The 27,735-nt window shown below is 49.8% G+C and overlaps 1 pseudogene; it reads right to left on the bottom strand.

The window, feature by feature from the left end:
* On the bottom strand, positions 1–26,912 carry LOC100982727 (L-gulonolactone oxidase-like; annotated as a pseudogene).
* Between the last annotated feature and the right edge of the window lie 823 nt (positions 26,913–27,735).

Genomic DNA, 27,735 nt, shown 5'->3' with positions numbered 1-27,735 from the left:
TCACCTGTACAGGTTGATGTTCAGGTAGCGGCTGTCCCGCTGGAAGCAGGGGCTCAGTAGGATGTCATCCTCCAGGTGAAGCGTAGCCCCACCAGGTAGTGGGACACCACCTCGGGGTGGGCCTCCAGCATGGCCTTCAGCTCCAGCAGGGCCTCTGTGGTCTTCTTTCTGCACTCAGCCCAGGGGGACAGAATCTAGAACTCAGGGTGGGAAGGGACTGCTGGGAGCCCTCCCTCAAGACTCTGCACAGGTTCCCAGCCTCAGAAGGCCTCAGCTGCCCTTGGACATGGCTGTGACAGGGGCTCCTAGCTCTTCCAAGGCCCCTTCCTCATAGCAGCGGAGCCTGTGGAGGTGTCTCCCTGAAGATCTACCTGTTGCTCGTCTGGCCCCCGGGGCCCCATGGAATCCGGGGCTCCCTTCAGATCTCTGGCCACAGTTGTCTCATATCTCTAGGCGTCCTCCTCTTCAGAGGAGAGTCCCTCTGGTTCTAATCCTCCTTCTTCCTAATATTCCCACCTGAAGATCTGGAGGGCCTCACCCTTGAACACAGTGACAGAGGCACCCCCTGAGAGTCCCAGGCACCACCCTCTCCTCCCCTGGAGAAAGAGACAAGGAGAGGAGAATTTAGAGAGAAAGCCACAGGGAACCAGGCTCCAGGCCTATCCTTAGGTCTTTGCTGGGGGGTCCCCTCCAACACAGAGTACCCAGACCCCAGCACGCTGGGTGGGCTCCTCTGGGTGGGGAGAGGGATGGGTTCTGTGTCTATTTTCCTCATGATGCTGACAGGTGTGGTCCCAGGAGCGCTGCGAGAGGACTCAGAGCCCGTGGCCACCCATGAAGAGTGGGCAGGACTCGGAGCCTGGTTTGCAAATGAGACCTGGTGCTCTGCCTGCTAGGGCCACATTGAGGACCACCTGAGCTGACCCAGTAAAGTGGGTCCACAGGGAGGGATGGTTAAGGCAGCAGGTTCTGACTCCCTGCAGTCCGGCCACAGGGCAGAGCCCCCCTGGGGATGGCCCAGTGCTGGACGTGCTGCTTGAAGTGGCACACGTGGGTGAAGATCTTGGGGCTGAGGTTGCTGTTCTCCTGGCAGGCAAACAGGAGTCAGAAACAAAAAGCCATTGATCCAGCCCACAAGGCACTGCAAGAAGATGCTGCAGGGGACAGGGTGGAAGAGGGTGTGGGGACAGGCAGTGTGGGGATGGGGGACACAGTCATCGTGATACCTGACATTGATTGGGTGCAGGCTCTGAGCAGAGTTCTTTACAAACCAGGGCCTCATTCTCAGCAGACTGTGCCCCTTAGCTCGCCTTTGCAGTTTCCCTGTAGCTTGGGAGTCCCTCCGGGCCATGCAGACATTGCTGGAGGTCATTCTTTCAGTGGCTGCGTGGAAGTCCAGGCTGGGGAAGGCCACAGGCTATTCCACCATTTTTCTCTCGGTGTCTATGCGGGATGTTTTCAGTGTCGTGCCACCACACGCTGCACTATAGAGAATGTCTTAGTCTCAAAGCCTTTCCAGATTGTTGGAGCAAAGGGAAAGTAGAGTTTTAACTTCAGCTGGTTCTTGCCAGATTAATTTCCTTACAGACTGTGCTAATTCACCTCCTTCCACACCTTGGGAAGCCTTGATTGTTGTAAGGGTTGAGAGCCTGGACTTCTGGGTGTCAGCCAGACCTGGCTGGGATCAATGGGGTTGAGTGGCCAATGGGGACCAGTGTTCTGGGTTGGGGTCTCTGGTCACAGATTCTTATCCTTAGAAATGATGGCAGAACTGCCCCAGTAATTGCAAAGGGAGGGCTCCACGCTTCTTGGGCCAGGAAGGAACTCACTTACCAAGGCATGACCATCCAAATCTATACCTACACACACACACTAAAGCTCTTCTCCCCTTACCCCCTTTATAAAAGAACTAAATGTTCATTATAGATATTTTGAAAAGCCAAGACCATAAAGTCAGCATTCTCAATGCCAGTGCAATGTCAGACCTAGCATTTGTAGCTGCATTTTTGATGGATGGAGTCACTAGGGCATCGATCCCAGCCAGGTCTGGCTGACGCCCAGAAGTCCAGGCTCTCGCACTATTGTACATGCACTCGGGGAACAGGGACATGGGAAACATGGCGAGGATCATCCAGGGAAGTGAACAGTTCACGGCTGGGTCCTTGAAAATGTGACATCTTCTGCATATTAAGGGCGGAGAGCTGAGGCCGTGAACAGAGAGGCTAAAAGGCAGCCTCAGAGAAGGCCAGCCTCAGATCTGCAGCCAAGAACTCTAGGGGCAGGGGACAGAGGGGACAAAGTCCAGTGGCTTGTCGTGGGGATGGTTGAGTGGAGGGACGATTGGGAGGAGGCCCGTCCAGCCATCCCATTCATGAACTCAGCTCCTGTCTGCTCTGGGCCCTGGAGGAGTCCAGAGGGACAAAGGCCAGCTCAGGCCTTCTGAGTGGAGCTGGTGCTAATCCCCTCCCATCGCAGCTCCTGCCTCTCCTGGAGCCACTGACGACCTTGCATAATAGGGCTGGGACTGGAGCTGGTGGCCTCCGTGGCTTGGTTAACGTGTGAATGCGCTGCTGCCTCTACTGGGCACTGCATCGCCAGTGCCCAGCCCCTCCTCTGGATTCAGTGGAGAGGTCGTTCGCCCCCTCCCACCCCACAAGCCTGTCCCACTGTCCCATCCTTGCCATCTCACCGTGGGCCATAAACCAGATGCCCAGGGCACCTCCTGTGGGGTTTCAGATGACACCAGAGGTGGGGGTCTTGTATGGAGAATGAAGAATCTTTGTTTATCATAGTGAGAAGGAAGGGCACATCTGGTGAGCACCCTTCATGCGGACTAGACGCTGAATCCTCCCAACCCCAATTGTTGCTACCAGCTCTACTTTATATATGGGCAAACCACAGCTCAGAGAGGCAGAGCAATTTACCTAGAGTCACACAGCAGGTAAGTGAGGGGCGAGGATCAGAGGCTAGGTCCACTTGAATCCACAGCCTGGGCATCTTCCACCGTCCCAAGGAGCCAGAGTTTCTGGGCATCAGGTCTGGGTATATGCAGAGTACACGCTGGGGAGGGGCACTTGCCTCTTTCTAGGCAGATGCTCTCTGGTGTCTTGGGGACCAGCCTGGCCATGGCAGAGCTTCCACAGGCCCCAGGGCACAGGGTTATTCTAACCACAGGCGCTGAGTGTGTCTCTGGCCCTGGCTCACTCCCCAGGGACAGTTTGCTGAAGCTGCTGAGCCGGAGCCACGTGGGCTGAGCTCAGAGGCCCTGGAGCTCTCTTGGAGCTTCTGGCTGTTCACCGGAAGGTGGCAGCTGTGATTTAGAGTTTAATTTATCGGGAAGCTCCCTGGCTCAGCTCTGGCTCCACAGACACAGGCACATAAAGCTGTCAGCTGTGTTGGAGCTGAGGCCACAGAGAGAAAGCCTGCGGGGCACTTTCCATTCTCACCCCAAATCTGTAACCCAGACAGAGCAAAGCCTTTGGGCTGGTCTCCCTCACTGCTCTTTGGCCCTTCTCTGCCCAGATCCAATATGTGGCTTCTTGTGTTTCACTTCCCAGCACCTTTCAGGCAGTTAGTCTTCCTCATGGTTTGTTTAGTGGGGTCCCTCTGGTGCCACCTGTAGTCCCCCTCCCCTGGGGAGAGGCCGATCCTCTGGAGGAAAGAGGCCGACTTGTCCCTTGATTCCTGGTTCAGACCTAAAGTGGAACAATCTTGGCCACACCCAGAAATGCCATGAACTCCAGTGGGTCCCCCAGGCTCTGCTGCTGGTGTGGACTCTGCCGGGCTGCCTGGCTTGGGAGAAAACACTACAGCCCAGCCTAGGGCTCAGCTGGAGCCAGTGAGGCCTATGATCCCATCCTGGCTGCTCATCACAGACCCTCTGGAGATACCTCTCTGAGCCTCAGTTTCCTCATCTGTAAAATAAGGGCAATGTGTCACTTTCTAGGGATGCTGCAAAAATTAAAAGGAGTGACACACCCAGTGCAGGCCTGGCATACAAAGAACACGTGGTACATTTAAACCTTTAGCTGCTGGCTGGGTTCAGTAGCTCACGTCTGGAATCCCAGCACTCTGGGAGGCTGAAGCGGGAGGATCGCCTGAAGCCAGGAGTTCCAGATCAGCCTGGGCAACATAGACCTTGTCTCTACTAAGAAAATAAATAAATAAATAAATACATAAATACATAAATAAATAACAAAAAATTAGCCAGGCATGGTGGCATGCGCCTGTGGTCCCAGCTACCCGGGGGAGGCCAAGATGGAAGGATCGCTTGAGCCCAGGAGTTCAAGGCTGCAGTGAGCTATGACTGCACCACTACACTGCAGCCTGGGTGACAGAGTGAGACCCTTTAAAAATAATAACATTAAAAGAGAAAAATAAACCCTTTACTGCTTCTGATGGCTGCTGCCCACTGGTAGAGTGTTGGGGACAGGGGCGGGGACAAGAACAGGGGTTAGTGAATGTTTGCAGCCTGAGTTGATCTTGTGAAAAGGAAACTACAACATGTGTTCTTTTCCACCAGGCTCGGAGCCTCAGGGCTGGACTGGGCTTCTGCTTCAGGGGAGCACTAGTTGGCAGTATCTGGGTCTCAGTAGAGGAGAAAGGAAAAGGGGCTCTACTCTGGCTGGAGCATTCCCCTAGATCAGAGCCCAGACCTTGGCCTTTGGCCTATCCCCTTTGATTCCACATTTCTTTGAGGCTGTAGCAACATGAAGAAGCACAGTAGATCAGGCCCCTGGGGGAGGGTCTGTTTCATCACAAGGGTGCAGGTCCATTGTCATCTACAGGAGCTTCTTAGTTGGATTTATGTGAAAAAAATATTGGAGGACCTTTGGGTTAAATTCATGTTGGCCAAGTAGCATCTGGGACTGAACCTGAAGGCAGAGGCCTCCCAAAGCAGGGCTGTGGTGTCTCTGAAAATGACACAACTGCATACCATTGCCTCCCACCCCCAACGGAACCTTCTCTTGCTTTGTCACACCCTGGCTTTCTAAATTCACAGGATGGCACTTGTGACAATGCCACAAAGAAGTGGTTGTCTGTATATTTTTCTAATCATCATTCTAAATTCCAGAGCTAAGATTCAACCTGTTGAGCTGACACTGACTATTCAGTGAAATCTGGAAGCGCCTCCTAAGTTGAGTTCCCCTGGAGTCTTCCCCATTGCACATCCATTTCCTCCATGGGTCCCAGACATTTCACCTGTTTATGCTTCCATTTCTTTGAGTGGTCCTTTGGTGCCAGGCCTTGTGCTGGGTGCTTGCAGTACCAAGATGAAGAAGGATACCTCACTGACCTTGAGGAGCTGGAAGGAAAGGCCTAGAACTTTGGTGCAGCGGGTGGCTTTGTGGTTTACAGCAAAGGTGGGAAACAGAAGAGAGATAACCATATGACTTGAGAGGCGCCAAGAAGTTAGGAAGTTTGAGCTGGGCATTTTGGGAAAACTGAGAATTCACCAGGACAAGAATGGAAGGCCTTCCAGGCAGAAGGAAACACAGCAGCAAATGTTGATTTTGTCCCAAGGCTCGCAGGGCAGGAGGGGAAATGGATGGATAGGGTGTGGGCTGAGATTGACTCACTCCCTGATGTAAAAACTAACTGCAAAACTACAAGAATCAAGATGCTGGAGTAGTGTGCTAAAGACTGACATATAGGTCAATGGAATGAAATTAGGAGTCAAGAAATATACGCTTACATTTGTGGCCATTGATTTTTGACAAGGGTAGCAAGACAAATAAATGAGGAAAGAAGTCTTTTCAACAAAGGTGCTGGGACAACTGGATATTCACATGCAAAAGAATGAAATTGGACCCCTACCTCACACCATGTACAATAAGAGCAATGTAAGAGCTAAAACTACTAATCTCTTAGAAGAAAACACAAGTGTGAATCTTCATGATCTTGGGTTGGGCAATGGTTTCTGAGAATTGATACTCAAAGCACAAGAGACAAAAGAAAAAGAGAATAAGACTTCATCAAAATTAAATTTTGTTGCGCTTCAAAGGACACCATCAAGAAAGTGAAAAGCCAGCTCACCGAATGGGAGAAAATATTTGCAGCTCCTACCTCTGATAAGGGATTGGTATCCAGAGTCTATAAAGAACTCTTACAACTCAGTAATAAAAAGACAAACCAATATTTAAAATGGGCAAAAAATCTGAATGGACATTTTTTCCCCCAAGGAGACTGACAAATGGCCAATAAGCTCATGAAGAAATGCTCAACATCATTAGTCATTAGGGGAATTCTAATCAAAACCACAATGAGATACCACTTCACACTCATTAGGATGGCTTCAAAAAAAAAAAAAGACAGCAATAAGTGTAGTGAGGTTGAGGAGAAATTGGAACCCTCATACATTGCTAGTGGGGTTGCAAAGTGGTACAGCCCCTTTAGAAAACTGTCTGGCAGTTTCTCAAAATGTTAAGCATAGTTACCATGTGACCTAGCAATTCCACTTCTAGGTACATACCCAAAGAATTGAAAACATATGCTCACATATAAACTTATTTGTGAATGTTCACAGCAGCATTATTCAGTATTGCCAAAAAGTAGAAGCAACCCAAATGTCCATCAATTGCTGAATGAATAAACAAAATGTGAATACTATTCAGCCATTAAAAGACATGAAATACTCACACAAGCTACAACATGATGAATCTTGAAGACGTTATGCAAAGCAAAAGAAACCAGTCACAAAAGGCAACATATTGCCTAATTCTATTTTTATGAAATGTACAGAACAGACAAATCCACAGAGACAGAAACCAGATTAGCAGTTGCCAGGGGCTAGGGTAGGAGGATGGGGAATGATTGCTAATGGGCTAGGGCTTTTTTATTTTTGAAGTGATGTAAATGTTCTAAAATTAGATTGCAGAAATGGTTGTACAACACTGTGAATATATGGAGAACCACTGAATTGTACATTTACAAGGGTGAACATAAGGTATGCAAATTATACCTTAATAAAGCATCTGTTTGCCTTTAGTTAGGAGATGACGTGATCTGATCTGTCTTTCGGAATGATTACCTTGCCTGCTCAGTGGAGAGTGCAGGAGTGGAGGTGGGAGGCGGGGAAGGAGCCTCCCTGTGGGAGGCCACAGGGAGCAAAGAGAGAACAGAGCCAGTGTGCAGCAGAGACGAAAAATGCATGCATTTCAGATCCACGTGGCAGAAGGGCTGGATCCGACTTGAGAACTATTCAATTGCAGGTGTGCTCCTGCACAGCGGACCTGGCACTGCAGGGTCCTACTAGAGCTTTCCTCCACCAGAGGAGACGCAGGGGAGGCAAGAGCTGGGAGAAATGGGAGAAATGTAAATGGCTACACTTGTAGCAAAGCATAGATGATACCCCCCAAGCACCAGGTGCTGTGCTAAGAGCTCCATGTGATCTCACTGAGTTCTTGCAACCCTATGAGATTGATACTATTATGATTTGTTTCACAGAGAAGGGAACTTAGGCACGGAGAGGTTGTACAGCTTGCCCCAGTCCTCCCAGGTGGTAGAGCAGGAACCTGAAGCCAGGGAGTTGGACTGGCTGGAAAAGTGCTGGGAATGAGAGAGGGCAGAGTGGGGTTAGGACTTGGCTCTCCATGGCAGAAGGTTCTGAGATGCCCAGGGTGGGAGAATGTAGGCTCAGCCCTCAGAGATGGATCTTCTCTTACAACACAAGGACTCACACAGTAGTTCCCAGAGCTGCAGCAAACACTTGCCAGACAGGACTGGACCGCGGTGGTTGGAGAATTTGTGGGAAACTGAGAGGTGAGGGCCAGGCAGGGATGTAAATGCAAGGTAAAGTTCCAGCAATGGGTTAAGAGCAACCAAGATGCTTCTGAAAGTCAACAGGGTGGGGGACTTGCTCTTGCAGATTTTAAGCCTTCTTATACATTTACAGTCTGCCTTCTGTATCTGCGGGTTCTGAGTCCATGGGTTCAACCAATCACAGAGAAAATATTCAGAAAAAATTCCACAAATGTCCAAAAAGCAGAGCTTAAATTCACCAAGCACCAAGTACTACATTGAAGCCATGCATGTGAAGTGATGTGTAGGTATTGTGTTGGCACCCTGAGTCATCTAGAGATGATTTAAAGTATATAGGAGGGCCGGGCGCAGTGGCTCACACCTGTAATCCCGGCACTTTGGGAGGCTGAGGCAGGCAGATCACGAGGTCAGGAGATCGAGACCATCCTGGCTAACACGGTGAAACCCCATCTCTACTAAAAATACAAAAAATTAGCTGGGGGTGGTGGCGGGCACCTGTAGTCCCAGCTACTCGGGAGGCTGAGGAAGGAGAATGGTGTGAACCTGGGAGGTGGAGCTGGCAGTGAGCTAAGACCGCGCCACTGCACTCCAGCTTGGGTGACAGAGCGAGACTCAATCTCAAAAAACAAAACAAAACAAAACAAAACAAAACAAAACAAAAACAAACAAACAAAAAAACTGTTAAATAGATAGTGTCAGGACAATAGGTTAGCCACTTGGAAAAACTGAAATTGTTTGCTACTTTAAAGTACAGGCATACATCAACTCCAGGGGTATTAAGGATTTACATGAAAAGGCACAATTAAAACTTTAGGGAAAAATACAATATTTTATGACCTTAGGTTAGAGAAGAATTTCTCAATAAGACCCCAAATTTCCAAAGATAAAATATTAGATGGGTAGATTCGACTGTATTAAAATCAAATACATCTGCACACCAAAAGACACCATAAAGATGAAACACAAAACACAAACAGAAAGATGTTGTAATACATACAACCAACAAAGGACTAGTATTCCAAATATATGTAAATAAAGCCCTGTAAAACAGTAAGAATGACAAAAACAACCCAATTTTTAAAAGGGCAAAATACATAAATAGACACTGCACAGAGGAGGAAACTTGAATGATCAATAAACTGAAAAGATGTGATACCTTGTTCATCACCAGGGAGATAAGAATGAAAAACCAGAATGAGATATTGTTTAATACACATCAGATGAAAATCTGAAAGTCTGACAACTCCAATCTTGACAAGTGTGGGAAGCTTGTAGTGTTGGGGATTAATTTGTTGTAAACACTTTGGAAAACAATTTGGTTTCTGATAAAACTGAAGATGCTCCTGATTGGCGGCCCAAGAATGCCCTCTGAGTATGTCCTTGAGACAGAGAATGTGCCATGCAGTTCCCAAGAATGCTCACAGCGACATTATATGTAATGGCAAAAAGAAAAAAAAATCCTGAAGCATCCCCAATGTCCATCAACAAGAGTACGGACAAATACACCATGGTAAATATATACAGTGAAAAATAAATAATTAGAACTGTACAGTCTTCCCTCTCAGCAACATGGATAAAACTCACTCACAAAGCCAAACTAACACATTTCTTATTTGGGGATTCATAAAACTAGAATACAAACAGGTGCAGGCAGGAGCTGCAGCTGCCTTGCTGGTGTGGTCCTGGTGGATGGCACTGACGTTCTCGCTGTGTGGGAACCAGAGGAAGCAAAAGTCCTCAGATTTCTTCCAATGCTGTCCAGGCTATGGAGGAACTGACTTCAGCAGGAGGAAAAGGGAGAGGCTACATTGGCCATAGGAAGGTGGTGCGAGTAATGGAAGCCAGGGCATGGGTGTGCCTCAGTTTCTTCTTCATCGAAAGGAAATACTTAAAGATGTCATAACATTGCAAATAGCATGGAATGAGTGTTATAAGATGCTGGGCATTCAAATGGTCCACTTACATGATGACTTCCCCAAGTAGTTTAGAGGACAGAAGTGATTTCTTCTTTGTCCTGGCTTGAGCAAGTACTAGCTGTGTGAGTTTGGGCAAGTTATCTAATGTCTCTGGGCCTCAAGTGTCTCATCTGTAAAATGGGGTTAATAACAGTATCCATTCAGGATTGTTATGGAGAGTAAATGAGCTAATGCCTAGAAGGTGTTTAAAATGGTCAGGCACATGGTAAGCAATATATAGGCATCAGCTACTGCTTCTAGTGCTATTATTCTTTTTCTTTAAAAGGGCTGTCTTGCTCTGTCACCCAGGCTGGAGTGCAGTGGCGCGATCATAGCTCACTGCAGCTTCAAACTCCTGGGCTCCTTCAGGGCTCAAGAAATCCTCCTGCCCCAGCCTCCTGAGTAGCTGGAACTATAGGTGCACTCCACCGTGCCCAGATATTTTTATTTTTATTTTGTAGAGATGGGGTCTCACTATGCTGCCCAGGCTGGTCTCAAACCCCTGGGCTCAAGTGATCCTCCCACCTCTGCCTCCCCAAATGCTGGGATTGCTGGTGTCAGCCACCATACCCAGTTCTCTAGTACTATCCCTCTTACGTTGTAATCATCATCTCTTATCCCCTGACAGATAGTGAGTCCTTAATAAAATGAACAGGAGAGTCTTGCTGTGTTAGAGCTAATCACTGCACACATCCACATAATATCACAAAGCAAATCATGCCTCCCTGAAACCCAGCAATCTGTTACAGGACAAGGGTGGAGCCCAAGTATAGATTTGGGGTTTGTCAGGCAGCTATGGGGTTGAAGAAGAGCACTGGTCTTGGAATAACTTCTACAATTAACTCTAGGATCCCAGCAGTAACCGTAAGGGCGCCCCTTTCTCAGCTGCGGTTCCCGGGAGGCATGTCCAGCTTCCTACTTGGGTGGTTCCACCATGTGATAAGCACTTAGAGCTAGATTAGGTACAGTGCCCTCCACGGCCCCTGACCTAGCACCAAGTGGTTACTAAGGCCTATCCCACTGTGAATTCAACACCCACTCATCGGGGTTCGCAAACTGTCTTGTCTGGGGAAGGGCATTCTCTGGGCTCATGGAGTCCCTGGATCTGACTTGTATCTCCTCGGAACACCATCAAGGGAGATTCCTAGAGGAATGAGCCAACAATGCTGGCATGTCCCCAGCTCCAGTCCTACTTCTGGGGTTGGGGGCGGGGTGATTCAGGCAGCCAGCTACACTCGCTGCATCATGTCATGGTTTGGGTGGCATAAAGGTTGACAATGATTTCTAAAATCCCCATCTTCCAGCTGTGATTCCATACTGACCAGACCACCAAGAATTGTTAATGCTGAGAATCTGTCATAAAAAGCCACAAGGCAGCCTCGATCTCAGCACCACCTTCACAAAACTGAAGTAGACGTCTGTCTTCACCCCACTGCCCTGCATCTTGAAGCATGAATCCCAGCTCTCTCTGCGGTCTGAGAATGATCCCTTTCCTTAACAGGGCTTTGAGCAGCACTCACAGTCATACTGAGATGCATTTAATAGACTCAGTACTGGGGAACGTGGACCACAGACAGCATGGGTGGGAGTGTATGGGGAAAGTCCCAGAAAAGGATGGATTTTTACTCAATTCTTGATCAACTGATCATTGAGTCTTCTTAGATTGAGAGTACTTAGTGGACCCTGGGGAGCTAAAAATGCCTGAGACAAGACTTCCACCCCCCAGAAACTGACCATCCAGCAGGAAGAGGGAGGGAGAAATGCCAGGAGGAGGTGACAACATTCATGAGCAAAATGGGCGCGACCAGCACATCCAGCCAGGAAAGTCCAGCATTGACTCTGATCCTAGAATCCACACAACCCCACAGAGCCTGGGCCCGGTGTCCGGCATTATCTCCCAAAAGAGTCAGAGGTAGAACTGCGGGTTTCTCTCTCTGAGGCTGTCTGTAAAGGGCAGTGAGACAAAGGATCTCTGTGCAGTCTTCCCTCTCAGCCTGACCAGAGTCCCAGGAGGACAGCGGAGCTCTCATCCACCACGTGGGTGAGGAATCCAGGTCCCAGAGAGGCTGGTGGACTTGTGCAGAGTGACAGCAGGTTGGTGGGGACCAGATGGTCTGACTCTGGAGATGCGATCCCCCCCTGCCTCGACTGCTACAATGAGGGGTCAACCCTCCTGATGGGTCTCCTGGGGCGCTTCCAGAACTTAGGGTGGAAGATCCACTGTAGTGATTCTATAGACATGTGTTAGATGGAAGGAAGGAAATGGGAAAGGAAAGGAAGGGAATATAAGGGAAGGAGAAATGGCTGAAGAGCTGAATCTTCAACCCTAATTACATGCACAGGAAGCAATCACCATGCCTCCTCGTCCAGGCGTCTGTGCTCCTCACAACTTCCTCCCGTGACTCAGGACCCACCTGCCTGGAGAGCCTGACTGTCAAGAGAGCATTAGGAGATATACCTAATGCTAAATGACAAGTTAATGGGTGCAGCACACCAACATGGCACATGTATACCTATGTAACAAACCTGCACGTTGTGCACATGTACCCTAAAACTTAAAGTATAATAATAATAATAATAATAATAATAATAAAAAGAGAGCAGCTCTATGCTAAACAGAGGACCTGGGGCTGGGGAGCTGTATGCATCCCAGAGCAGCCCCTAGATAGAGCCCACATAGGAATTTTCTGATTCCTGACTTAGAAATCTATCCTTCCCGCTCCTTTATGGAGTTGTTTCCTTTGCGGGAGCAAGGCCTGTGCTGTGTTTGTCCATCTTCAGCTTAGCTCTCCCTACTCCCGCCCCTACCCCACCCTGGTGCATCCCAAGCACTCTCAGCTTCTCACAGATGCCCTTTACAGGCTGCTCTGAGTGGCAAGCAAAAGGCAATTAACTACAGAGCTATTTATTGCACACACCCCTTGCAGTGAATCACAGGGCTGAAATTGCCACCCACTGTCGGTGGCAGTCCTTGTTTATGGCCTGCCAATGGAGGTGGGGGGTGGTGGTGACAGAAACTAAGGATGGCCTCTAAGACTGGTGCTGGGTCTGCAAAGCAGGGTATGGCAGCAGCTGCCACTTCAGGGCAGGGAAGAGAATCCATCCAGGGTGCACTGAAGCACAGATGAGTGAGCAGGAGAGCAAAGTCCTGCTCCATAAGCCCCCTGGGATGAACTGGGGTCACCAGTGGGGACTGCAGCAACATTCCCAACAGGGTTCACATCCTCCTCAGGGATAGCCCAAGAACTTTCACCAGATCCTTGAAGGAAGAGAAACAGTAATGCAAGAGACGGCCTTATCTCCAGGGTGGAGCAATAAGGTTGGGGGGACAGTTTTGCATCCAAGTGCTGTGCTGGCTTATGGAATGTCAGAGCTGAAAGTGATCGCAGGGAATTATCCAATCCAATCTCACTGTTAAAAAGACATAGAAACTGAGTCCCCAAAAGTTGGAGGAACTTGATCAAGGTCACACAGTCAGCAGCACAGCAGGGCTCGGGCACCTGCCTCCCTTCCCAGAGTCCTTGCCGTTGCACTTTGCTGAGAGTTTTTGGTTGTGCAATTGTGTGTGGGTGCACACATGCATGCAATTGTGTATTTTGTCTTCTGGGGGGGGGGAGATTATAATTGCTATTTCTCATGCATCACAGCCTTCTAAAGTTAAATAAATTGGAAATTTTGGGAAGGTAATCTATTGCCTAAGAGTCACTTTGAGTTTTCAAGGATGTCATGTTTAAGTGAGAAGCCTCCATGTTGAGATGACCTGGAGGCCACAATGTTGAGCTCCGAACACAGAAAGGTCAGTTGTGTGTGTGTGTGTGTGTGTGTGCGCGTGTGCGCGCATGGCAGCCCAAGCTTAGGCTCTGATAGAAACAGGACTTGGCTGTAATCAATCTCAGCCCATCTCAGCCAGGTCAAAGAGAGGGCGGAGAGAGGGTGGGCAGGTACCAGGAGACCGTCCATCTTCCACCCACCTCTAATATCCTAGCAGGAGAGAGGGGGCCAAAGCCAATCCTCTGGCAAAAAGAAGCATCCATTTATCTCTGGGTCAAAACATTCAGCTTAAAGATTAATAAATTCTGATCTGAGTGTGAAGTAGAAAAATTGATTCTATAACTAGGCAGGGTTTTGGCACCTTTCTTGTTGAAAGAGGTCCTGCCACCCGTCTTTTCCTGGCTTGTGATGGTCATTCACCCCTCACCCTGCCCAATGCCCCACTCCAGCTGTTCTCACAGAGACAGGTCAGCAATGGCTGTGAATAGTCAGCTCCGGGTGTGGGTCCCTGATTCCCAGCAGCATTGACGCCTCCATCCTGGGCACCCAGCACCATTGCTTCCGGAGCACCGCCCTCCTATGGTCCTCATTCCTCTCTCACCATCCCCTTTGTTTCCTTCATGGCAGCCTCTGCGTCCTCTCACCCGTGGAATGCCTCTGTCCTCTAAGGCCCTCTTGTCACCCAAACCCATTCTCCCTGGGTGTCCCCTCCACTCTTGCAGTCACTTGTCTTGGAGATGATGACCCTTGTTATGGCCTGAACTGTGCTTCCTCCAAAGTCCTACGTTGAGTTCCTAACCTCTGGGACCTCAGAATGTGACTGTCTTTGGAGACTGTGTCTTTAAAGAGGTGATTAGGGTTCAGTGAGGTCATACGAAGGGGCCCTAATCCAATGTGACTGGTGTCCTTATAAGAACAGGAGATTAGGAACATAGGCACACAGAGAGATGACCATGTGAGGACACAGGGAGAAAGTGGCCATGTGCAAGCCAAGGAGAGAGGCTCAGGAGAAACCAACCCTGCCAGCACCTTCACCTTGAACTTCTTACCTCCAGAACCACAAGGGAATAAATATCTGCTGTTGAAGCTGCCCAGCCTGTGGTATTTGCTATGGCCTCTCTAGCTGGTGAATATGACATCTCAATCTGTACCTCCAGCCCCTGAGTTCCTGAACTTCAAAGCAGCTACCCTGACACTTCCACGTGAGACCCCTCGAACTCAAGTTCCCAAAGGAACCAATCACCTTGTTGCCCCTGCCAAGCCTCCTGGATTCTCTACTGATGGTGGCCCCATCATCCTTGACTCTTCCTTCCTGCCACCTCACCACACACTCAGCTGCCGAGTCCTGTTGGTTCCTCATCCTAAATACCTCTTGAACATGGACCCTGAGGAAATGGACTTGGCTCTGTATTCCAGCCCCTTGGATCCTCTCCAGGCCATGCTCACTCTGCCCAGCCTCGTCCACACCTCCTTCCCATGTTCCGGACTTGAGGCATGGTCTTTGCCTCGGCCGTCTCTGCCAGGCTTGAATTATTTCTTTAGCTCCTGGGTAGGCCCTCTGCACTGGATACTGCCTTCAACTTCAAGCCCCAAGGACAGGCTGGCTCCTCTGCTGGTCCTGGAGGCCCAGCTCTAAGGCTGCAGTTCCTCCACGAGTCCACGCGCAGAGCTTAACCTCAGTGCACAGACCAAGACGGGCTGCTCTGGGACCCCTCACTGCATGCTATTTCCATAATTCCCTGTATGTTAGAAACCATTTAACTGAGAAAGGCTGGTGTACTTGGTTCAGAGACAGCAGGAATGAGCCAAGCAAAAGACCTATTATCATTTCTGCAGCCAGTCCAGTCCAGGCCAGAAGGACCCTGAGGGGCAGAGATTATGGCAGGAGCTGCTGAGGGGGAGAGATGCAGGCTGTCCTGGACGGGGCTGTTGAAGAGAAGAAAGGGTCACTGGGCTGCCCAGCACAGGCCGGACAAAGGTCCCTCCCTGGGTTGCACCTCTGTGGGAGTCCCTGCCACATTCTGCTGCATAGCCAGGAGGGAGCGTTCACTCCTGACAGGCAGAGAGGGGAAAGGCCACGATCAACAGAGGCATGAGGGCTGGAGGAAAATCTCTTCCGTCTTCACGGTGGGAGCTCAGAATGGTATTTCATGGCTCTCAAGGTGAGCCCATGGGTCATATGAGGCCCAAATGCCGAATCCACAATCCCTCTCAATCAGCATGCCTGGCACTGGGCAGAATATGAAAATGCCTTTAAAACCCTGTTTGGTGTGAACAAGTGGCCTTGGTGAACCCCTTAGCACTGCTCTGAGGGACTGTGGCTGGTTGAAGCACACCCAAGGTCACCCCAAAAAGCTCAGAGTCTGGGACGGCTCCAGGTGGAGCCGTGTGGGCCAGTGAACATCCAGCCTCCCTTCCTCATTCCAGTGTCCTCCTCCCTGCCCCTGTCCTCACGGGGCTCCCTGGCTCAGGCATGACTTTTCAAAGCCCAACAATTCTACGGAATGCTCTTGTCCTGAACTTGCCCCACTCTCTTGGGCTAAGACATCAGGCATCTCATTTGCTGAATGATTTCTGCAGGCCCAGCATTGGCACTTCAGGGATCCATGCTGTACTCCGGGAACTGTGGAATCACTTTTTCAACCACCAGTTGGGAGTTCTGGGTAAAGATTTTCCCCAAACTCATGCCTCTGAGGAGGGTGCTTCTGGAGTGAAGGTCTTTGCCCCAAGTCTTAAAGTATTAGAAATTCCAGTGGGAAGGATCTTAGACTGGGGGCTAGAAAACAAGTTTCTGTTTGTCACCTACTGAGTGCCATGGGGGGCATGTTTGAACACTAAACTAGATGCTTTACATGTATTATCTGGCTTAATCCTCAGATTCAATACTTTAAGGTAGACATTATTAACACTCTCCGTAGATGAGGAAACTAAGGCTCAGCAGGATTAAATGACTGGCACACGCTCACAGCTTAGGAATTGCAGAGCCAGCATTCAAAATTGGGTTCATTTGATTTCAAAGCCCATGATCTTCATCTTCTTGAGTCAGTACTGCTCACATTATTGCCAACTCCATCTGCACAGAGGATCTGCTCATATTGAATCCTTATTCAATATGACTAGAGAAGAGCCCAAACCTCAAGGAACTTGAAACCATAGATTTGAGTCCTATGGCTTAGTGAATATGAAGAATGGATCTAGGATTCCAGGCACTTCAGGTATGCTGCATACCACCCACCCATCCATCCATCTCTTCATCTATCTATCCATCCATCATCCATTCTCCCATCTCTTCATCCGTCCATCCATCCCTTCATCCCTTCATCCATCCAACCATCCATCATCCATCGTTCCCTTTAACCATCCAGCTATCCATCCATCCATCCATCCATCCGTCCATCCATCCATCCATCCATCCATCCATCCCTTCATCCATCCATGCATCCATCCCTTCATCCATCCCTTCATCCATCCATCCATCCATTTGTCCATCCATCCATCCCTTCATTCATCCCTCCAACCATCCATCCATCTATCCATCCCTTCATCCATCCATCCAACCATTCAACCATCCAGCTATCCATTTATCCATGCATCCCTTCATCCATCCATCCAACCATCCATCCATCCAACCATCCATTCATCCATTCATCCCTTCATCCATCCATCCAACCATCCATCCATCCATCCCTCTAACCAACCAACCATCCATCCATCCATCCATCCATCCATCCATCCATCCCTTCATCCACCCATCCAACCATCCATCCATCTATCCACCCATCCATCCATCTATCCACCCATCCTTCCATCCATCCATTCATCCATTCATCCATCCATCCCTTCATCCATCCCTCCAACCAACCATCCATCCATCCATTCATCCATCCATCCCTTCATCCATCCCTCCAACCAACCAACCATCCATCCATCCATTCATCCATCCATCCCTTCATCCATCCCTCCAACCAACCAACCATCCATCCATCCATTCATCCATCCATCCCTTCATTCATCCCTCCAACCAACCAACCATCCATCTATCCATCCATCCATCCATCCATCCATCCATCCATCCATCCATCCCTTCATCCATTCAACCATCCATCCATCCGTCCCTTCATCCATCCCTTTATCTATCCCTCTACCCATCTAGTCCTTCATCCATCCATCCATCCATCCATCCATTTGTCCATACAACACTGTTTTTCATTCATTCAAAAAGCACTGCTATAAATTACAAGCCCCCCATTATCCAGATCCAAATACCCTGCATGTCACCTTAAGCAGCCAAATAAGCCTGAAAATGACTCCGCCCACCTTGCTGTGAAGAAACCATTATAAAGGGAATCCCAGGCATATCCTCTGGGGCTCAGTGCAGCTGAGGGTTAATGCCCTCCCAGGAGCGGCAGCTCACACCAGCCTCATGTCTCCTGTGGCAAGTCTCTACTCAACCCCTTTTCCTGCCCATGCCTCTGCTACCTCCTGCAGTTCCTCCAGGTTCACTGACCTTCTCAGAAGGGTCCTGGCCACAGTGTCCCTAGGGCCAAGGAAAGGGTGGTGAGGTCATCTCCCTTGCCCCAATTCAGGGGGCCTGAAGAGCCAGGGTCTACTGTCACAACCTGAGGGGTCTCATTGTCATGGGAAAGAACAGTAGAGATGGGGAAAGGGAGGCTATGCTTAAGTGGGCATCAGTTCCCCACAGGGGGTGGGCCCAACACTGCATGAGGGGACCTGGGTTATCCTCCCAGAACCGCTGCCCATGCATCCTGTGGGCCTCACAGTCAGGATGCAGCAAGGCCTCCTCTGCCCAGGGCAGCTCTAAGAGGAGACTAGGCTTCAAGGAGCCATGGGTTCCTGGGAGAAGGGCCTTGGGAAGACAAAATGAGGATGTGTGTGCATCTGGGGTCAGGCCAGCCCAGGAGCCAGGGTCCCAGGCACTTCTCTGCCTATTGCTTTTCCTGGGCAATGTGTTGGCCAAGCTGTCCCTCCCCTCATCCACGGACCCATCCACCTTCGGAACTAGATCCTCCCATTCAGCCACACCCAGCCAGATGCCTTTGGGTTTCTGCAAAGACCAGGGTGCCCAGTGGAAATCTGATGACTGACTTCTACACCTTCCCCTGGCATCTCCAGAGGAAACCTCTCTTGACGCTGTTTAAGCACTTCACACTCCGCTACCTGCTAATTTTGATGGAAATTGCTTTTGACATGTGCAGTTGGTGGCCAGGAGCTTGGGGTGAGAGAACACATAAAGCTGAACTAATTCTCATTAACAGTGAGCAAAGACCAGAGATAGGAAATTGGCAGAAATGGGGCACCTGGGGAGCAGGTTGAGGGCATCAGAATGAGTTTTACAAAAGCTAGCTTTTGTCTAAGATCCAGGGAAGCAAATGAGAGCTGGCCTGCCAAACACTTCCACAGGATCCAGAAACCAATGCACAACAGGCACTGTCTTTGCTAGCTGTATGACCTCGGGTGTGTTATTCAGCCTGTTTCCTCGTTTGTAAAATGGAGATAATAGTTATAACTATTGAGGTGAGGATAAAATGAGGGAATATCAGGGTAAGTTGTGAAAAAAACCAGCGGCCCCTTCCACTGGCTTCCAGGCCTGCTCAGCTGGGCTCCTAAGAAAAGCCAGAAACTCTTGTGTGTATTTTGATCTGTGGCCACTCAATGACTTTTTCTTTTTTTTTTTTTTCTTTTTTGAGATGGAGTTTTGCTCTTGTTGCCCAGGCTAGAGGTGAGATCTCGGCTCACTGCAACCACTGTCTCCCGGGTACAAGCGATTCTCCTGCCTCAGGCTCCCGAGTAGCTAGGATTACAGGTGTCTGCCACCACACCCGGCTAATTTTTTGTATTTCTAGTAGAGTCGGGGTTGGGGTTTCACCATGTTGGCCAGACCGGCTTCGAACTTCTGACTGCAGGTGGTCCGCCTGCCTCGGCCTCCCAATGTGCTGGGATTACAGGTGAGCCACCGCGCCCAGCCTCAATGACATTCATACTTTGCTGATCATTTTGTAGAAACTGAGGCAACCGATTTGACATAGGTCCTGGATAGTGGACTAGGACTGGGGCCAAATCTTGAGGAAGGGGGTGGCTCTCATGTCATCCTTCACCCTCAGTTACCACTGGGCTCCCTCAGGCAGTGAACCCAGCTTTGAGGAGGAAATGAGAATGTCCATGCTGGGCTGTGGGGAATCAGGACCCACACATCCCTCTATGCTTTGCTGCAAAGCCTCTTACCTGGGAGGGCGCAAGAATGATGGATGCGAATGGCCTCAGTCCTTCCCCTTCCGCAGCCCCATCCCCTCAGATGCTCCTGTCTTGCCTGGTGATTTTTTGAGGATTTTGTGATGAAAAGAGGGAGGAGGAGAAGGGCAAGGAGCAACGAGGGTGTGTATGTGATGCCCAAGAGAAAGCAGAGTGAGTTTTAAGGAGCAGTCACTGGGAATTAGGTTTCTCTTCACAGAATTCAAGAAATACAAATAAAAACAAAGTGCATCCCCTAGAAATTGCTTTTGGGCTGTTTTTATTTATTTACTAGAGACAGGGTCTCACTCCGTAGCCCAGGCTGGAGTGCAGTGGCGTGATCTCAGCTCACTGCACTCACTCTCCTGGGCTCAAGTGATCCTCCCACCTCGGCCTCCCAAGCTGGGACTACAGGCATGTGCCACCACACCTGGCTAATATTTACATTTTTTTTTTTTTTTTTTGTAGAGACGGGTTTTTGCCATATTGGCCAGGCTGATCTCAAACTCTGGGGCTCAAGTGATCTGCCCACCTCAGCCTCCCAAATCCTGGGATTACATGCATGATCCACCATGCCCAGACTTGGGCTGTTTGCTTTTGGTCTCAGTGCTGCTCTGAGCCTGGACTACCTGGGGTCAAACTCCTAGAAGTCAGTCAGACAGTGTTTGCTTGGCTGCTTGCCTTCATCAGAACCCCTGGAGAAGGCAGGGTGTGCTTAGTTGAGAGGAAACGTATGCAGAACCAAGAGGAAATTTGTGTAGTCGAGAGGAAACTTAGATGACCCATGTGGTCTAACCCCTGGCAATGCTGAAGCTTCTAAGTCAGCACCAAGTGTGGGCTCTGGAAAAGGGCTTGTCTTATAAGCAAAACCATCATAAACACTTATTGGGCACTAACTGTATACACTCTTGTAAGTCCCTCACATGCATGGCTATCATGAGCATTCCTATTTTCCAGGTAAGCAAACTGAGGTAGCCAGAGGTAAAGAGACCTGCCCCAGGTTACACAGACAATAGTGGCTGAGCCCCAGCGCTTAGCCATGATGCTCCAGGGGCCAAAGCCACATGGCCCCTAGTGCAAATGGGCTCATACAGGAGAAAGAAAGCACAGCTGAGTGTGTGCACCATTGCACCGGCACAGGAGTGTCTTGTACATCTCCGACAAATGAGCAGCCAGCCTCTGCAAGCACCCCAGCAGCCTGCTCCAGGGAGGCCCAGCCTGGCAGAGAGGAAGCCCCTCCTAATATTGAAAGCTCAAGGTGATTGCCCTCCAAAGGGTGGCTCCTGACACAGGCATCCTCTGAATTGTCCTCTGGTTGGCCACACACGTAACATGTGCTATCTAAGTTCCTCTTCAACGAGTTGAGGATTGCTCTCCCCATTGGGGGTGATGCTTTTTTACAGGGATGTCCAGAGAAGCTAAGCAACCAAATGTGCATTCCACACCCAGTGAGTGGTGGAGCCAGGCTTTGAACCCAGGGCTGAGTCCCAGACCTGTGCTCTTAACCAGTTCCCCAAATGGTCTCTTGTGAAGTTTAAGAAATGCTTTTTAATGACTATAAGGTAGGGATTCCAGGTCCACAAGCACTGGGCTCCTGTCCTGACCCCTCCCTGCACCTGCTAACCTGGACAGCCCCATCCCCTGCACAGCTCTGGCTCAGATCTTCAGTGGAGATGGCACCCCTTCCCTGCACCCCATCCCTGCCCATCCCTTCCCACAGGGTGGCAGTGAAGCTCCTAAGAGACGAAGGTGGGAGGGCACTGTGCAACTGTCAGAGCACCGACACGCAGCAGGGTCCCTTCCTCATCGTGACTGTCAGCCAGAGAAGGCAGTGACATACCTGGAGGGCACTTGTTGCATCTCTGCCAAAGGGGGCCAGCTGGGCTGGGTGTGAGGCCCCCACAGAGCTGAGCCAGCACTGCAGGGGAAGCAGGTGGACTCACCTGGCTGGCCGGGGTGCCAGGCCTGATTCCCATGTTTTGCATTCCAGACCCAATGACGCCAGCTGCAGTCACATCTACCACCATGCCCAGGCTGGGCTCAGCAAGAAGCAAAAAGGACACAAGAGACCAGTTAGGCTTCCCGGGGCAGCAGGCACACTCCCAGGCACATCAGATTGAGGTGCAAGGCCCCTCAGGGCAGAAAAGTTTATTCAGTGCTGTCTGGGTTCTCATCCCAAATCTGCTATGACTTAGCTTGTGTGATGTGGCCTGCCTGTCTTCTCTCGGGGTCTCAGTTTCCTCATCTAAGTGGCCTGTTAGATGATCCAGTGGCGACATGGTTCAGGGCTGAGGGAAGGCCTGCCTGCCTGGCTTTGGGGGTCTCTGCAGCCCACAACACCCCTTTCTTCCTTTCCTCCAACCTCCATCTGCCAACAATAAATACCCTCTCCACAAACCAAAGGCCAAAATTCTCCTGCTAAGACTTCTCTTAGGTACCCAGCCTACCAAGGCCTGCAACATCCTCATGGAACCAGCCTGGTTCAGATCTCACAAATAAACATCCCAGAAAGGTTTGGGGAGATGAGAAAGGAGGAGGAGGCCCTGTCACCTCTCCTGCTCAGAAACCTTCAGGGGCTCCAGGAGAAAGGCCTCATCCCTCAGCCTGGCGTTCCAGACCCTAGAAGGAATAATGGGAGGCTTCCATGTGCACAGGAGGACAAGATCATGAAAGGAATCCTGTATCCCTTGGGAGGCGTGCACCATGGGGGCAGGAATTAGAAAGACCTGCTGATCTCAAGGTCAAGGACGAAGAGCGGATCAGGAGTTTAAAAAATCTTACTTCCCAGGAACTTTCTGAGTCATCTCAGCCCTAATTTAAAGGAGAAGGAAACAGATATTTTCTGAAGACCTCCAAGGGCTCAGGTGCCTGGAGCTTCACAAGCTGTGAGACAGCTTCCCCAGAGCCCAGCTGTCCTCAGCTCACACACAGTGCTCTCACAGGTAAAAGATGGGAGGGCAGGGATGTGGCAAGTTCCTCCATTGCAGACCGAGGGCCCTTGAGGGAGGCTGGAGGACACCAGAGGCTCCACATCTCCCACTTTGAACCCAACGTGACAATGATTAGGAAATCTCACCTCATGCCTTCCTAGAGAGAGAAGAGACCTGGTGCTGCCCTGGCTGAATGGGGAGAGGGTGAAGGACACACAAGCCTCTTCTAGCCTTCCCTCACCCACCCGCTCACCCTCCTGGCTACTCTCATCTATTTGTCCATGTTGGTGGGGTTAGTGGGTGATAATGCCTCTTCTGAAAATGCCAGAATGTGAAAAGAAGATCTCAGACATTTCTCAAAAGGAGACACACACAGCCAATAAATATACAAAAAATGCTCAACATCACTAATCATCAGAGAAATGCAAATCAAAACCACAGTGAGAATGGCTATTACAGGAAAAGCCAGTAATACTCCAGTTAGAATGGCTATTACTAAAAAGTCCTGGCTGGGTGCGGTGGCTCACGCCTGTAATTTCAGCACTTTGGGAGGCCAAGGCGGGTGGATCAGTTGGTCAGGAGTCTGAGACTAGCCTGGCCAACATGGCAAAAACCTGTCTCCACTAAAAGTACAAAAATTAGCCGGGTGTGGTGGTGCACATATGTAGTCCCAACTACTCAGGAGACTGAGGCAAGAGAATCACTTGAACCCAGGAGGAAGAGGTTGCAATGAGCCGAGATCACACCACTGCACTCCAGCCTAGGTGACAGAGCGAGACTGTCTCAAAAAAATAAAAACAAAAGTAAAATAAAAATAAAAAGTCTCAAACAGCAGATGTTGACAAGGATGCAGAGAAAAGGGAACACTTATGCACTGCTGGTAGGAATGTAAATTAGTATAACCTCTATGGAACGCAGTATGGAGAGTTCTCCAAGAACTAAAAATAGAACTACCATTCGACCCAGCAATCCTACTACTGGGTATTACCTAAGGGTAAAGAAGTCAGTATATTAAAAAGATACCTGCACTTGTATATTTATTGCAGCATAATTCACAACTGCAAAGTCATGGAACCAACCTAAGTGTCTATCAATGGTTGACTGGATAAAGTAAATGTGGTACATATACACCATGGAATACTGTGCAGCTATAAATAAGAATAAAATCATGTCCTTTGCAGCAACATGGATGCAGCTGGAGGCCATCATCCTACGTGAACTAACTCAGAAGCAGAAAATCAAACATTGCATATTCTCACTTATAAGTAGAAGCTAAACAGTGGGTACATATGGACATAAGGATGAAGATAATAGACACCTGGAACTCCAAAAACAGGGAAGGATGGGGAAGGGGGAGAGCTGAAAAATGACCTACTGGGTCCAACGTTCAGTCTTTGGGTGATGGGTACACGAGAAGCCCAATCCCCACCATTACACAATATACTTATGTAACAAAACAAGCACATGTGCTCCTGAATCCAAAATTTTAAAAAATGATTAAATACAAGAGGACCCTAGAAATTCTGCCCTAGGAAAATACTCCAGTACATGGCAGGCACACATGTGAGGATGTCCCTCACAGCATTGTTAATAACGGTGAAGCATGAGAGTGACCCAAATGCCAACAATGGGACAGGGTGAGCTTCTTTTCTCCATGAAGTGTATGAAGACTAAAGAGGAAGAGGCAAGATGCTTAGGACCCTGTTAAAAGACAGGGATAAAAGTGAGGCTTTCAGTGAAAAGGAGTCAATTGGAAGGAAGAATTAGACTTTGGTCCCTGAGAGAGTGGAGATAACAAGGGGAGGAGAAAGGCCATGTCCGGAGTCCCTGAAGCGAGGCCTTGACGGAGCCAGAATGAAGGAGGCTGACGTTTACTGAACCACACTACAAGGGGCATCTCTAACTCACCAGCCCTCTGAATACCCCTATTTTAGAGACCTGTTTTCTAAGGCAGGATGCTGTGGCCCCGAGGCACAAGGCACTTGCCTAACAGCTGGTGCAAGGTAGAGGCAGGCTCACGCTCAGGCCGACTGCTCCTAGAGCTGGGCTTCACCATCATGCTGCCCTGCCCCGCCTGGCACCAAACACACAAAGTCTCGGAGCCTTCCAGCTGCATGACTTTGTCAGAGGCGTGTGAACCAGAACGACTCCATTTTGAACAGGAGCTGGGTAAAATGAGGCTGAAACCTACTGGGTTGCATTCCCAGACAGTTAAGGCATTCTAAATCACAGAATGAGACAAGAGGTTTGCACAGGACACACGTCATAAAGACCTTGCTGATAAAACAGGTTGCAGTTAAGAAGCCAGCTAAATCCCACCAACACCAAGATGGCAATGAGAGTGACCTCTGGTCATCCTCACTGCTATATCCCACCAGCGCCATAACAGTTCACAAATGCCATGGCAATGTCAGGAAATTACCCTATATGGTGTAAAAAGGGGAGGCATGAATAATCCACCCCTTGTTTAGCATATCATCAAGAAATAACCATAAAAATAGGCAACCAGCAGCCCTTGGGGCTGCTCCATCTATGGAGTACCCATTCTTTTATTGCTTTACTTTCCTAATAAACTTGCTTTCGCTTTATTCTACGGACTCACCCTGAATTCTTTCTTGTGCGAGATCCAAGAACCCTCTCTTGGGGTCTGGATCGGGACCCCTTTCCTATAACATCTTTGGGTAAGATTCTGGCTTCTGTGCCTGTAAGTGAGACTCTCATCCTTTCCCCACAGGGCTGGTGTGACAGTGAAACCAAAGACGGCATCCAGACCCCACATGCAGCCTTCCTCTTCCCAACAGCGCCCCAGCATCCTTGGAACTGCAGTCCCAGGCAGCCGCCTAGGACATACAGGATGGGACATCCCAGCTGCCTTTGGAGAGGCAGATGGGCCTCATCCCAGGAGCCACTTGAGGAGGACGGGGCCCCTAGGGGAGGACAGGGACACATCTTAGATGGGCAAGAATGCTTCAGGGCCCAGGAGCTGATGCCCGTAATTAAGAAGAACACGTCTCCTCCTGTTGTCATTGGTCAAGGGCTGTTTCCGACGTTTGCTTCCAGGTCCTGCACACCTCACACTCTGTCCCTCTCCTGGGCCTTGTTACTGCGGCTCCCTCTGCCTGAGATTCCTCCCTCCTCTCCTCTTGCTGGTTAATACCTAATCATCTTTTGGGGCTCAACCCGGGGGTCCCCCCTGAAGGGATTCTGTTCCTATTCTTACCCTCTCACACATTTCCCTGCCTGCCAAGGCTGAACTTGGGCCTCAGGCTGCCCTGAATACTTCACTGACATTGAACCTATTGCTCTGTGTGATGCCTGCCAGTTCCTCGTCTATGTGGCCCCTTGCTGGGAGCTCCTTGCTTGTGGGGTCTGGGCTTTGTTCATCTTTGCCTCTCCAAGGCCTGAACAGGGCCTGCACGTGGTAGACACTCTATAAATGTTTGCATTGCCATGGCCTTTAGAGAGGCCAGAACAGAGGGTTTCCAGAGTGCAGAGGAGTCATGATGCCCAAGGGCCTGTGATAAGAAAGCTAAGGCATGCAGGCCACCCCCACGTGAAGACCAACTACAGGTTTCCATGGGTATGATTCCCAGCTGCAAGGAGATTGCTCACCTCACTGCTCCAAACAGCTCTGTCACCTGTTTCTAATGGTTGAAATTCCGCAGTTAGAGATTCACTCCTTTGGCTGTGTTTTGCTCCTATTTCAAAGGAAATCCCCTGATATTAAACCTGAGCAATCACTGATACCACGTTTGGATGGAGGAACAAGTGAAGCCATGGATAGGCATGCCAGGAAACCCTGGGGCTCAGTCATCAGGGTCTTCTGTTCCTCTGAGGGTTTATTGGCATTTTCTTGTATTTGGATCCCTGGAGTTGTTTGTTGCAAGTTTTCAGAATGACTTAATCCAGGGTTGTCCCATTTCTGTTTGAGACTATTATTTAATGCTCATCTCATTTCTGGCCTATTTCTTTCTATTCCCAACACAACAGCCCCTGAACCCATGGGGGATGGGGAGATAGCCACCACAAGGGGGAAGAACAGGAGCCCAGAGAAAGGGGTGCACATTGGGAGGCGCTCCTCTGTGGCTCCTGACAGATCCTTGAGTGTCCAGCCACGCAAGGATGGGGGGTGGGCAGGTGGTCTTGGCCCACCCAGGAGTGGGAGCATGGGCTCTTACCTGGACAGGGCCAGGCCATGCTCATCCAGCTGTGGGTGCAGGCTGGCCAGGAGGATGCCAGCCTCCATGGTCACCTACTTCTTCTCCTCATCCACCTGCAAGAGACCAGTGTAGGCTGGGAGGAGCCAGGTGGTTGCCCAGCCCTCACTCCTGCTGCCAGGCTTCTTGGGAGCGTAAGTGGGTCTGTCCCAGCCTGAGGTCAGCTTGAGCCACGTCCTCTGCAGGAGCCTAAGAATGCTGGAGCTTTAGGAATATTCTGGGTAATGCCTTCTGTTCGAAGGTGAAGATGAGGCACAGGGAGGAGGAGAGACTGGCCCAAGTTCACTGGGCTGAGCTGGGTCTGGCATTCCTCCACCCCTGTGCTCCCACCACCGCCCAGACTGGGAAGCCAGGATTGCTTTGTGTAGTTGCACAAAGTCACCAACCAAAGAGGGCGTACTCCCATGGGGTCTTGACTTTGCTAGATGGACTTCAAATTCTCCACTTATTCTCACCCTGGGAGGTGTGAGGACCTAGGCAAAGACTAAGAGCTGGAAGGGAGAGGAAGAGACGTACTGTCTGTTTGGTGCCTGCCATATGGACAAGGGTACTATGTCATGAGATCCCCACGGCAGCCCTGGGCTGTGGGAATGGTCTCTTCACTTTACAGGGAGGGGACTGAGGTCTGGGACTTGAAGTCACTTGCCCAAGGTCACACAAACATCAGTGGTGGAACTGAGATGAGAAGGCACATCTGTCTGACTCCAAAGCACAAGCGCATTCCATGGACCCGGGGCACAGAGCTCGGTGAAATCGATTGCTGGAGCCCAATCCTCACTAATTAGCAATCAGAGTTCATTACCACTATGACTGATGTCTCAGCCGAGACGTTTTCTACAAGTTAGAGACCAT

Source organism: Pan paniscus, chromosome 7 (assembly GCF_029289425.2).
Source record: "Pan paniscus chromosome 7, NHGRI_mPanPan1-v2.0_pri, whole genome shotgun sequence".
NCBI lineage: Eukaryota > Metazoa > Chordata > Mammalia > Primates > Hominidae > Pan > Pan paniscus.
Note: the sequence above shows the minus strand (reverse complement) of the source record. Positions and strands in the feature narration are given on the sequence as shown.